Source organism: Periplaneta americana, chromosome 5, assembly GCF_040183065.1.
Source record: "Periplaneta americana isolate PAMFEO1 chromosome 5, P.americana_PAMFEO1_priV1, whole genome shotgun sequence".
In the NCBI taxonomy this organism is placed as follows: Eukaryota; Metazoa; Arthropoda; class Insecta; order Blattodea; family Blattidae; genus Periplaneta; species Periplaneta americana.
The window spans coordinates 28,252,898-28,267,312 of NC_091121.1; the positions used below are offsets into that span (position 1 = coordinate 28,252,898).

Sequence of the window (14,415 nt, forward strand, 5' to 3'; positions counted from 1 at the left end):
GCCCATTTCAAACGTCTGGATTTAATGTTCCTAATTATGTCAGGTGAAGAATACAATGCGTGCAGTTCTGTGTTGTGTAACTTTCTCCATTCTCCTGTAACTTCAACCCGCTTAGCCCCAAATATTTTCCTAAGCACCTTATTCTCAAACACCCTGAACCTATGTTCCTCTCTCAGAGTGAGTCCAAGTTTCACAACCATACAGAAGAACCGGTAATATAACTGTTTTATAAATTCTAACTTTCAGTTTTTTGGACAGCAGACTGGATGATAAGAGCTTCTCAACCGAATAATAACAGGCATTTCACATATTTATTCTGCGTTTAATTTCCTCCCGAGTGTCATTTATATTTGTTACTGTTGCTCCAAGGTATTTGAATTTTTCCACCTCTTCGAAGGATAAATCTCCAATTTAATAATAATAATAATAATAATAATAATAATAATAATAATAATATGATTATTATTATTACTATTATTATTATTATTATTATTATTACTATTATTATTATTATTATTAATATTGTTACTGGCATAATTCTAAGGTAACGAGTACGTCAGATGACCCAGGTTACACTCGGACATGGGTTCTAATCCAACTTGGATTGATTATGTGCTGAGTTTTTCCGAGATGTTCTGAACAATAAGGCGAATGTTAGGTATTCTCATGTGGCGAATTCTCGGTATTATCTCGCCAAAATACAATCTCACTATCACAATTCTACCGATGTTGGATAACATCATGAATGATACAGCGTCGTTATAACATCATCAATGATACAGTGTCGTTAAATGACCGATTTTAAATCAGACAAGAGACTTTCCAAGTTTGTCTTTTAGAAACAGTACATTACTTAAATTAGACGACATGCTAGTAAATTTTGTTATCCCCCAAAAAATTAAAGTGTCTCTTATAAACAGTTTCCGTATATAAATACTCAACGTCTACATTGAACATCTTTAAAATCAGCTTCCTTTAGCCTAAAAGTGACGATAGTTGTGCACAGTTTCCATGTATGTCTGCAATTACCCGCCGTCTGCATTGGACTTATTTGAAATCAGCTTCCTTTAAAAGTGAGAATTTATTTACGATACTAGTGTTAAATACGGCATTTCATTTTGTGAATAGGGATGTTTGCGTAAGCCGATTGGCGCAAACCCTACGAACAAAATAAAATAATTTTTAACATGTGTATCTTGAGCTTCTTTCAGACAGCCGTTCGTCCGTAATGGTACGGAGACAATTTCCCCGAATTCTCCACTGCTGTATTCCCGCTCGCTGTAATAGTAAAACTTTATCACGTTAAATCAGGCAATGTTGTAGCTCAGTGGTGGAGCATTGGACTAAAGACCGACAAGTTTATGATTCAAACCTAGGTTTTCCCTATTTTTTTCATTCATTCATAGTTTTCTGGCCAAGGACTGATCCTTCACTTCAAATTACATTTAATTCTTAATTATTTCATATATCATAAATAATTAATTCTGTAAGTAATTAATTTAATTTTTTAGAATTCTGAACGAAAAAAAGCATTTTTAATGTAGGCCTGGCATTTGTGGGTGACTTCATTATTTTCAGTTGTTGTTCAATTTTAACTCATCTCTGAGGAATATAGGGTGGAAATTTTGATTAATAAATCTAATATAATGGGCTTCATTGGACAAAATAATCTCAGCAGAAAAAGTTCCCTTTATAATAAAACTGTAGAACAAGTAGTCACTTGTTATAAATATATAGACCACTATTTAACATATGAATAGGAAAGAAGTACTTGTTTATACAAAAAAAAAAATACTTTTTTAATTATCCAATTTATACTTTTAATAACATTTTAAAACTTTATTTTGCTTAAAAGTATAAAAGTATCAAAGTCTATAAAACATAGGCGAGACCTATTCTCATGTATGGAAGTAAAGCTTGGACCATTCGTGAATGTAACGAACATTGAATCACTGCCAATGGAATAACTTTTTTCAAAAACTGCGGGCTGTACAAGAAGAGTAACATAGAAATTCTAAAATAATTAAAAATGCATCCTATTTAAGACAAAATTTAAAGCTGTAGACAGAAAGGGGACTCGTGTACTCAGAATGTCACCTGCAAAAATATCACGCACAGAGTGCTGCATTGGAGTTAAATCGTTCGCTTGAACTCGGTCGAGTGTCGCAGCCTCGAATGAGATAAAATCGGTCTTGATACGCTCGTAATAAATAGAAGCACAGTGCAAGGTCATCTCACCGACATGTCTTATCTTGTATGGAAGGCGACAGATACGATACACATATGTTTTGCTCACACGGTAAAATTATGGCTTTATTTTCTGCGTTTATGACAAACGTTTAATGGAACAGTCAATGGAAAGTATCAAAACAGGATCATGAAGTTATAAATAAAACAGTATGAAAAATTTCGATATAAAGTTATTATTGCTAATTAACAATTATTCAATATTTGATTTACCACATGTATAATATGATCCATACATAGTGTTCCGCCTATATACTACGACAATGTAGAAACGTTTTACAAAATATTATTGATATAGGAGTAGATTAATAACTATATTAGTACAGAGATAACGTCATAGAAAATAATAAAACGAATAGTCATGCTGCACAACTGTTACAGACACAAGGATTGATTCACTAATAATTATTAGAGATTATTATTATTACTAGAAAACTTGATACGGTTCTTACATTATCGTGATTGTGTTCTCCGTTTATAATAATTATATTTACATCCATTAACATCTATCAGATGTGGTAAAAACAAAATCACTCCTGTATGGGGGGGGGGGGGAAGCATTTACCTACAACATTTATATTACATTTTACAGCAAGTTTTGTAGTTGTACTATGGAGAGGTTAGTTAAACACTGCAAAGTTTTGAAATGATAAACATCTATGATGTAACAAGAGCGAATGTCTAACGCTCGGCTTATACCGTTCGAGGATTTATCGCTCGCGACAATTTTATCCATCATGCATGTGCGCTACCTATCGGATTATGCTATGAACTACTTGGCGCTCGAGCGAAAACGTCCGATGCAGACCTCTGTCACGCAATATAAATCTTCGTCTTTGACAAAAGTTTCTTTGGGTCGTTCTCTGAAACGATGGAGTGAGACCGTAATAGGTCTGAAGGCCTCATAGGCCTAAATCGTAGGAAGAAGAGAAAGGAGATCAAGAAGAAGACGTGGCCTGACATTTTTTCAACTGTTCAACCGTTGATCGGTTGCGATTGTTTTCAATTGACATCTGTTGGGAAACAAAAAATTGACAGTTGGCACAAATAGTTTAAAATCAGTTTTCTCGCACCAGTGTCAAAAAGTAGACCTACGTTTCGCACACTATCGTATAACAGTCAAGTTTTAACATGTTTGCTTAGGATGAAAGAGTAATGGAACGGAGAAAAATTCTCTCCGGCGCCGGGATTTGAACCCGGGTTTTCAGCTCTACTTGCTGATGCTTTATCCACTAAGCCACACTGGCGCCGGAGAGAATTTTTCTCCGTTCCATTACTCTTTCATCGTATGATGACGCAGAATATCTGCATGGAAATATCATATGTACTTCGGTACATTAAAATAATAAATGATATGCGTAAATCACTTCGTGATTTAAGACGGCGCTTATTCCGTCGGATCCCGGCCAACTAGTCACTCATATCGAGTGCACCTCAGCACATGTGTGGAGTTCGGTCCTGCGTTCATAGACATCTATGACGTAGTGCAGAGGGCGGCCAATAGAGGGAACCCAAGAGTTGGAGCTTAATCTGAGACGATTCTGACCGGCGTCGGGGTTGTATCCGGTGTGGCTTAGTGGATAAAGCATCAGCACAGAGAGCTGAAAACCCGGGTTCAAATCCCGGCGCCGGAGAGAATTTTTCTCCGTTCCATTACTCTTTCATCGTATGATGACGCAGAATATCTGCATGGAAATATCATATGTACTTCGGTACATTAAAAAAAAATATATATATATATATATGTTTGCTTAGGGTTAAATAAATTTTTCTTTAGGAATGGCTGCCTAAAAAATATTTTATTATAAATAAGTACACAAACTTCTGGTACACAAATGGTGGAAAGAATCATAAAAGTTAAATGATCCCCATTGTTTTCTGTAGTTGAGCAGTGGTATAATGATATCACCATCAACAGATACCTCGGCTTTGAATATTACTCTCGTGAGAGATATATACCAGTTATTCTCTTCTCTAATATCACCTTGATGTAAAAACACTCGTAGCGTTATAGCCCTGAATCCACAATAGAAGGAATGGCTCATACAGGCGCATATGGGATTAACATATGGTCTCAGTTGTGTTTACGTTGTGATGGGGCATGAAACTTGAAATTACACCTATTACACAGACTACAGAGGACATTATAATTTTATATTTATTGAACTTCGTTTATGACGTAACTATGAGTATTAGATCGCACTGGTTAATTGCAATTTGCAGTGACTAGCGCTGAGAGTTCTTCTTTCTTTCATCCTTCAGCTAATTTAATTTGAAAGGCATGTAATGTTTATGCCGGAACTTTAAATTCAATTATCTGTTTAGGAATCCATAAAGGAGAGATATTTTACAGAAATCTTAAAATAGCAAGCAGTAAATGCAATCATTTGTGCAGTGTTATATTTTGGGACTTACCTTCTTACAAACTTCTGAGTTTTTACCGGAAAGTTTGAACCGAAGATTAAAGTTGATAGAATTAAAATAAATTTGAAATTATCTTGAAGAGAAATGATGTTGAAATTGATCATATCTATTTCATTTACATCACAGAAACACATATTTTAATGTGCAATATCTACTTATCTGCAAATTTAGTTCGTTTTTTTTTTTTTGCTCGACCATATAATACAATCATTACATGTGGCATAACTGTATCTTAATGACATTACATTAAAGTACTTACTGTTATTAATTATGTTATTGCAACTATCGATTTCCAAGTAAGCATATTCGACAATGATTAATATCGTGCGCGCAACATCCCGCAAGCCTTGAGAGCACGACTCCAAAATGGCAGACGCGAGTTTTGAAAGTGATATTGACCGAATCACTCAAACATTAACCCAACTTCAAACATTGCACTGGGAGCCATTTCTCAGATAAATTTGACAAACTGTACAATCAACAACATCTATTTAAAAGAAAATAAATTCTGTTCATATTAATTTTAATATTGTAATAAATTGAATACATTTCCTGTGTTTTAATATGTGTTGACTTGAGGTTAAAATCGAAATACCAAGCCCTGAAAAAAATCAATAAATATGGCGACACGCCTGTCATCTGTTGCACTACTCGGGAACACGCTGAAAAGACATTCATACTCGTGCCATCTGTTGCAATAGTCGAGAACACGCTGAAAATACACTCATGGCCACCGTTTCATTAACAGTAAAGTAACAAGGTAAGATATTTGTAAAAACTCAGAACTTAGACACTTAATTGTGATCACACAAAAACAGTCGTATGCATCTTACCTATAATGGTAATTAAGTTGTTCGTGTGAAATTTATAAAATGGCTTATAATCGTTTCATAAACATACTCGCGTTTTAATTAACTTACTACCATTATATACTCGTTGCATGTCATTTATTTGAATTTCTTAACAAAATATTTGTATATTTTTCCCAGTATATTTTTTAGCGTTGCATTCCTTTCCTCATGTTATTAACTATTTCTCTTTTGCTAATTTCTTCATCTCAATTCCTATCATGTTTATGTCCTCTTGTCTCTGTTTGGATGACGTTACATCACTACTACTACTACTACTACTACTACTACTACTACTACTACTACTACTACTACTACTAATACTTTTATTACCACTACTAACACTCCTTCTACCACTACCACCACCACTACTACTATTACTACGAAACTTATCTATAACGTAATCTTACTGACAGTAGACGAATTCTTGTCCTCATGTCTCCAAATACCATCCAGTTATCATCAGTTCCATCGACGCTATACAATCTAGTGATTGATACAATGTCGTTGAATAATAAACTATAAGCTATCATCCATCTCCTATGACATACCAATTTTCTCTTCTGTAAGAGCACAAACTGTCGGAAGACACGAGAAATAGATACGCTTATTGAATATACAGTGTGACTCACGGAGATCGTGCAGTATTCTAGGAAATTATTCCTGATTATCATTTGAAAGAAAAAAATTCACGTGTGTGTCCGATTTTGAATAGTTTCTGAAATAATGGCGGTTATTGTTTCCATTACACCATGACTGGGCAAGCAAGAGCGGATTCTACTCTCGCACGGGGAGCCATATGATTTCTCTTCATCCCCTTTCTTCCCCGCCGAACACCGCGCGGGGAGCCATATGATTTCTCTTCATCCCCTTTCTTCCCCGCCGGACACCGCGCAGCGTTGATTCCGTGACTGATGAATATTAAGCGTCCCCGTTTAGAGTCTGGATCCGCTCCCGATGCCCAGCCTTTCATTACACAGAGTCTTGTTAACTTCGCTCCAGCGTTTAGAATAAAAACTGTTCTGTAAAGAGCTCACACTGATCGGAATAATGGACACAGTATTCCATAATAATTCATAACGAACTATGAATTGTATTCATTTGTTGAAAAATTGTCTTTGATTTATTACTACATGTAATATACGTATTACGTTGACGCGCTCACAAGTAAACGTTCTGATGGGGGCAGATAACAAAGTCAATTTTTTTCTTCCATCATGTTAATAATGTTAAAAGAAGTGCTTATACAAATTTTGGCCACTCGACCACAATTACGAGGCCGTCCAAAAAGTGACTTTCTCTGGTGCCGTTTACAGAAAAAAGAACACAATTGCATGGAACGATTTATTGAAACAGATACAGCAGTTGTTGCGCTATTTGTCAACATATCCCCCTCTGGAATTGAGACATTTGTCATAACATAGGATCAATTTTTGTATCCTTGTGTCACAGAAGTCAGCCGCCTGGGATCGGAACCAGCGTTTGACAGCCGTCTGCATCTCTCTGTCGATGCCATGATATGACAGACGTCTCAATTCCGGTAGGGAATATATTGAAAATAACTCAATAATTCTGTGACTGTTTCAATAAATTTTTTCAATGAAATTATGTTTCCTTTCTGTTAACGGCTCCTGGTGAACTTATTTTTACTGCCCTCGTGATTGCGGTCGAGCGGCCAAAATTTGTATAAGCACTTCTTTTTACATTATTAACATGGTGGAAGATAAAAAAAAACTTTTTTATCTGCCCCCGTCAGAATGTTTGCTTGTCAGTCTAGTCCTGTGCGACTACGTGCATTTGCTGCAGAAGGTGGGGGTCTTTGAAAACCAGTTTTAATGCATAATTTTCTGGCGAGTAATAATGTGAATGTAATTTAAAAATATTTAATACATCGCTATCATTATCCTAGATATTTAAATACTGATACAGTGTGATCCACATAAAACTTTACTATTTTAATTAGTTATAATTTGTCTTTGGGAGTTAGTACAGGGACATCATTTTATTTTTACTTCAATTTTTATTGTACCTGAGTTTTTGAATCTACTTCACTCCCACCCCTTCTACTAATGAAGTTCCAACTCCACACAGAGCCAAGACAGCAGATAGTAAGCAGTACTGAGTTACTGAGTATAGTACGTTCCAGAAATATGTTCGTGTTTTCCAGTGACGAAAGAGTTTTCAATATTGAATCATATTTTCGCACAGGTGCTCTCCGTTTGCCTACGTCGCATCCCGATTTCTCCCACCTGCTTCTTCTCGCCCCTCTGTAAAAGCTGGGCTGTCTTAGCTCTTTTCTGAAATCATTAATTTCTTTTAGGAATTGGGCGTTTACGTAATATTATACAGCTGTTTAATTTAACTTAAATAAAAGGGCCTCGTTAAGTAATTAACTGTCACGTGATTTCCTCCCTTTCTACAATCATGCGGCATAACCACTTGGACGGAGAGTAGATAGCATGTCCGAGTAATTTTATATTTTCGGGTCGGGCAGAAGTGAAGATTGAATTAACAGTACGTAGAGTAGGTATAGAATTATTTCAACATGAGTTACTAATACGAAGGACGAAACTGGCAATTGGAATTAGGTGCAATATTCTATAGTGCGATAATATGCACAAAAGAACTGAAGCCTGTATCGAAATGAACGGCCACCATTTTCAAAATTGTGTTTAAATATTCATATTATGATTATTTTTCAATTTAACTTCTTTATCTATATTGTACGCTAATGTGCTGTAGACAGTATAATATACACTGCATAATGAATACGTTCGCATGGATAACTCACTTCGTGAGTAAAAACACTTATTCTTAATACAGTACTGTACTTTCATTAAAGAAAAACCTAATGAAAATTATCAAACTCAAAATTGCGATATTTCCTAGTTTACGTAAATGGATGAACTATTTTCTTCCATCCTATACCTAGTAGAGTGATTTGTGTTTTACGCCAGTATCATCGAACTCCAGTCTTGGAGGGGGGAGCAAGCGGTGTTTCCGATTCTCTAAAGGTATAGACAGGTTAATATTAAAAATGTTAGTAAAACTAAAATGATGTCCCTGTATAAACTTCTGCTCTGTGTTGTTGTGGGAGAATTTATGCTGGTACCTCTGACACGGTTGCCGTCCATTGTTTATATTGATATTGACTATTATTATAGAACGTATGTAGTAATTAGTTCGTCGTAATACCGCAAACATGCAGTTCTCACTCCGACAGCGTAATTTTGTGCTGAAAACGTACTGGCTGGCATATTCCCGGTTGAAATGCAACGGACATTTCGAACAGAATTCGGTGTGCGCAAATTTTCAACCAAGCTAACAATTTTGTCGATAGTGAAAAAGTTCGAGACAACTGGCTCACTTCTCAGCGAGAATGGAAAACATAGACCTGCAATGCTTCAAGCCTGTGTGGACGATGTTTGAGAACTTTTGCTGAATTCACCAAAGAAATCATTCCCCACCAGTATGAAATATTGTCCAATCACTTCGGCGAAGTGGAGAGAAATTTTTCTCAATTCAACAACATTCTTACAGACAACAGACGTCAGTTTTCCTTAGAACATTTGGAGAAATATTTAGTCATTCACTGTCGTAACGACATGCAGGAATATCATTTTATTTTTACTAACATTTCTAATATTAACCTGGCTATAACTTTGGATTAACAGTTGAGAACCGGAAACACCGTTTGCTACCCCTTCCACGACTGGAGTTCGATAATACTGGCGTAAAATACAAACAAATCACTTTACTAGATATAGGAGGGAAGAAAGTAGTTCCTCCATTACGTAGGCCTAAACTAAGAAATATCGCGATTTTGAGTTTGATAATTTTCATTAGGTTTTTGTTTAATCAAAATACAGTACTGTATTAACAATGAGTGTTTTTACTCATGAATTGAGCTATCCATTCGGACGTATTCATTATGCAGTGTATATTATACTGTCTACAGCACATTAGCGTACAATATAGAGAATGAAGTTAAATTGAAAAGTAATAATATGGATATTTAAACACATTTTTGAAAATGGTGGCTGTTCATGTCGATACAGGCTTCAGTTCTTTTGTGTATACAGTATTATCGCATTATAGACTATTGTGAAAGTAAAGTAAATCCATGGCGAAATGAAATAAATGCCGGTAAAATGAGTTCGGAGTCCAGCACCGATAGTTACCCTTCATATGCTTATACAGGGTTGAAGGGAAAAACCCAGAAAAAAACCTCCACAAGTGTGGAAATTATTATGATTATGATTATTATTATTATTATTATTATTATTATTATTATTACTTACTTACTTACTTACTTACTTACTTACAAATGGCTTTTAAGGAACCCGAAGGTTCATTGCCGCCCTCACATAAGCCCGCCAGCGGTCCCTATCCTGTGCAAGATTAATCCAGTCTCTATCATCATACCCCACCTCCCTCAAATCCATTTTAATATTATCCTCCCATCTACGTCTCGGCCTCCCTAAAGGTCTTTTTCCCTCCGATCTCCCAACTAACACTCTATATGCATTTCTGGATTCGCCCATACGTGCTACATGCCCTGCCCATCTCAAACGTCTGGATTTAATGTTCCTAATTATGTCAGGTGAAGAATACAATGCGTGCAGTTCTGTGTTGTGTAACTTTCTCCATTCTTCTGTAACTTCATCCCGCTTAGCCCCAAATATTATTATTATTATTATTATTATTATTATTATTATTATTATTATTATTATTATTATTATTATTATAGGGTTATTTTACGACTTTGTATCAACATCTCAGGTTATTTGGTGTCTGAACGGAATGAAATAAATGCCGGTAAAATGAGTTCGGAGTCCAGCACCGATAGTTACCCTTCAAATGCTTATATAGGGTTGAAGGGAAAAACCCAGAAAAAACCTCCACAAGGGTGGACATTATTATTATTATTATTATTATTATTATTATTGCCATTGTATATGACTTTGCAAGAGATTATATACAAATAATTCTTAAAGTAGATTCATATTGAAAACAAATAATGAAAACGATAATATCCAACCACGCTGATGTACACAATGAACAATTTGAAACTTGACTGCCGCTGTAGATTGATAGGGGATTAACTAGGAGCTCTAGTAGTAATAATGATAGAGGAATCTAAATGCAAACATTGTGTCGGAGTTATGGTAGCTTTGTTGTGCACCCTCACTCTATATAATATTGCATGCTGTATTTGTGTTGCTGAGGTGTTATCAATATTGTTATGGATTGAATACATGAGGCTCTCCTATCAGTTATGCCACATCCTCCCCTCCGATGCATACCCGTTACACTAAACACTGGACGATCCCATGTTTATATTCGTGTCATTACAACACGCATGGGAACAATCTCCATTTGTTATGCTACAATATTTTATCATAAATATCCGTGTTCCTCCCTCTCCAATTCAAAAGCGCCTCCTCTTGGGTTAGTTAATACTGCAGTTAAGCCGAAACGGCTTAAGCGCTAGAATCGTTTAGAGAGTCGTTAGCGAGATATGAATTACCTGCTATATTGGTTGTTGCAGGAAATACTCTACCATGGCGAAGACAACAGTTAGTTGTGTGGGCATTAATTTTTGTATAAACTATATTAGTTTCTTTTCTTTGTATTGATTTCTAAGCTATACATATTCCGCGTCAGTGGATCTAATACCATCGCTCTGGTCTTCCATCCTGGCGACTCGGGTTCGATCCCCGATTATGTCGTGGTGGAATTTCTGGTGGACAAGGCAGTTGCAGAAAGTTTCTCTCGGGATACTCCCATTTCCATCAACACCATCAACACTCCCTAGCTATAGTGAGGGTCACATAAGAACATTTCCCAAATAGAAAATATTGCCGTCTTGTCAGTGTTGCCAACTGTTACCAGGCATCGAACTCGGGACCTTTGGTTAAACGTACCAACGCTCTCCCACTGAGCTACCCGGGAACTCTACCCGACACCGATCCAATTTTTCCCTCTATATCCACAGACCTCAAAGTGGGCTGACAACAGTCAAGCAACCAACATTTGAGTGCACACTAACTCTGTGTGACTTTAAATTGTGGTTTTCTGTTACGTACAGTGACGTGTATTATGCAAATTAAGCTTTCAGGAATAACTCCCTGTAAAGTTAATTTGAATAATTTCGAGGGAAAAATTGTTCCGGGGCCGGGTATCGAACCCGGGAGCTTTGGTTAAACGTACCAACGCTCTCCCACTGATCTCAAATGTTGGTTGCTTGACTGTTGTCAGCCCACTTTGAGGTCTGTGGATATAGAGGGAAAAATTGGATCGGTGTCGGGTAGAGTTCCCGGGTAGCTCAGTGGGAGAGCGTTGGTACGTTTAACCAAAGGTCCCGGGTTCGATGCCCGGCCCCGGAACAATTTTTCCCTCGAAATTATTCAAATTAACTTTACAGGGAGTTTGAAAGCTTAATTTGCAACTGTTACCAGATATCACACGATCCTTCGTACTAAATGACTTATTTACTTACCGTACTTTATGTTGGAAGGTTATTCTAAATAATTCAATAATATGTAACACATTTTCGTAGGCAAACAATATCAGAAAGGGATCAACATGTCAAGTATTTTGTCTGGCATTACGAAATTCATTGGTTTGTATTTTGTTTGATCACATGATGTTATTAGTACTAACTCCGAAAACTTACCTGACTATAGTCATGAATTATAACCACTACGCAACACATAATATAACTACTATTTATTAATATTAATACTGATATTAATTAATTATTAGTATGTTCAAATTTCACTAGTTCAGTAACAGGGTCAGAAATCTAGTACAATTTCAATTAAATGGAACTCCAGCACCGATAAATATTATCTCAGCTGCCAAAATACTAGTTACAAAATCACTACAATTTGTAGTATTTGTCAGTATCGAAATTCGAAAAGAAGTTGGCAAAAGAAAATTCAGCCTGCATACTAGAAAATCACCACAATCCACTAGAATATGTAGTAATGGGGGAAAAATGGTTAGGTTTCACCCTTAGGGTATGAAGTAAGCCGACCCGGACTATACAGTAGGTTAAAATAAAGTCTTGGAAGTAGTATGGGTTTTCGATGCTGATGTAAGTAAAGAGTGAACCATAAGTAATGGGAGAATTCTTTGAAATATTAAAAAAAAGTTGCTTATAATTTTTTTGTTTTTGTTTTTTTTTTTTTCTTCGTGTGGAGTTTTGTTAAGGACATTCCCTATTCACAGAAACCCAGAAACTTTAATGATCTGAGAGTTAAAATTACTCAAGCTTTACAAAAAATCACACCTCTTATGTTACAACGAACATGGGTTGAATTGCATCACCGTTGTGAGTTGTGCAGGGTGCGCAATGGGGGTCATGTTGAGCTCTGAGGATTCTCCCATCTCTCAATGTTTCAACAAATAAAGGCCCATTCACAATGAAAATTAAACATAACGTAAACATTAACATAGGCACATAAACATATGCCACAAACTTAAGTAGCCAAGGCCCATTCACAATGAAAATTAAACATAACGTAAACATAACACGTGCGTGGAAACAAACATACCGAATCAACAATTTAGAATCTATTACATAAAAATGGAGAATTGCACGACTGACGATGTAGCTATTCAATTTATGTTTCTAATAACTACAATGGCATCAGTATATGGCTTTCAATACTTGAAATCAAAGAAACGGAGATGTAAAAAACGATGGTGGATTCATCCATTGAATCAGAGAAGAATACAACAGGGGGACTTTTATAACCACATGACATGAACATGAATATGTTAGGAGAAAATCCACAAACTATTAGGGAAAACACGGGAATTCTACTTGAAGCAAGTAAAGGGATAGGGTTGGAAGTAAATCCCGAAAAGACTAAGTATATGATTATGTCTCGTGATCAGAATATTGTACGAAATGGAACTATAAAAGTTGGGGATTTATCCTTCGAAAAGGTGGAAAAATTAAAATATTTTGGAGTACCAGTAACAAATATAAATGACACTCGGGAGGAAATTAAACGCAGAATAAATATGGGAAATGCGTGTTATTATTCGGTTGAGAAAATTTTGTCATCTAGTCTTCTGTCAAAAAGTCTGAAAGTTAGAATTTATAAAACAGTTATATTACCGGTTCTTCTGTATGGTTGTGAAACTTGGACTCTCAGTCTGAGAGAGGAACATAGGTTAAGGGTGTTTGAGAATAAGGTCCTTAGGAAAATATTTGGGGCTAAGAGGGATGAAGTTACAGGAGAATGGAGAAAGTTACACAACGCAGAGCTGCACGCATTGTATTCTTCACCTGACATAATTAGGAACATAAAATGCAGACGTTTGAGATGGGCAGACCATGTACCACGTATGGGAGAATCCAGAAATGCATATAGAGTGTTAGTTGGGAGGCCAGAGGGAAAAAGACCCTTGGGGATGTCGAGACGTAGTTGGGAAGATAATATTAAAATGTATGTGAGGGAGGTGGGATATGATGGTAGAGACTGGATTAATCTTGCTCAGGATAGGGACCAATGGCGGGCTTATGTGAAGGCGGGAATGAACCTCCGTGTTCCTTAAAAGCCAGTAAGTAAGTAAGTAAGTATATGAGTAAATTTCAATTATGTAAATGACATTTATCTCTTAAACTTCCATTCTATATACAAATATTAATAAACGATTTAGAAAGTAACATTCAATGTTTGTGCCTATAATACTCTGAATGACAGTGCCCATATTTTCTCTTAGTGTATTATCTCAACAGATGGCCAGTCTGTCCAGCGAGTACAAGCCTCAGAACCACCTCCATATGAATTATTGTTCTGTTTAAATCTACCATTCCCGCCTGCAAAGTTTTCTTTACTGCCCACGCATTTGTGGGCGTCATTCCTTAAGTAAATCA

At 36.2% G+C, this 14,415-nt stretch overlaps 1 protein-coding gene and 1 non-coding gene across 2 annotated transcripts in view; both read left to right on the plus strand.

The window, feature by feature from the left end:
- Positions 1-14,415, plus strand: part of LOC138700581 (nephrin-like) — a 1,373,770-nt gene that overhangs the window by 726,455 nt on the left and 632,900 nt on the right. The gene's annotated exons all lie outside the window — the stretch shown is intronic.
- TRNAS-AGA (transfer RNA serine (anticodon AGA)) lies at positions 3,810-3,881 on the plus strand. The gene has a single exon. It is a non-coding gene; the product is annotated as a tRNA-Ser (tRNA).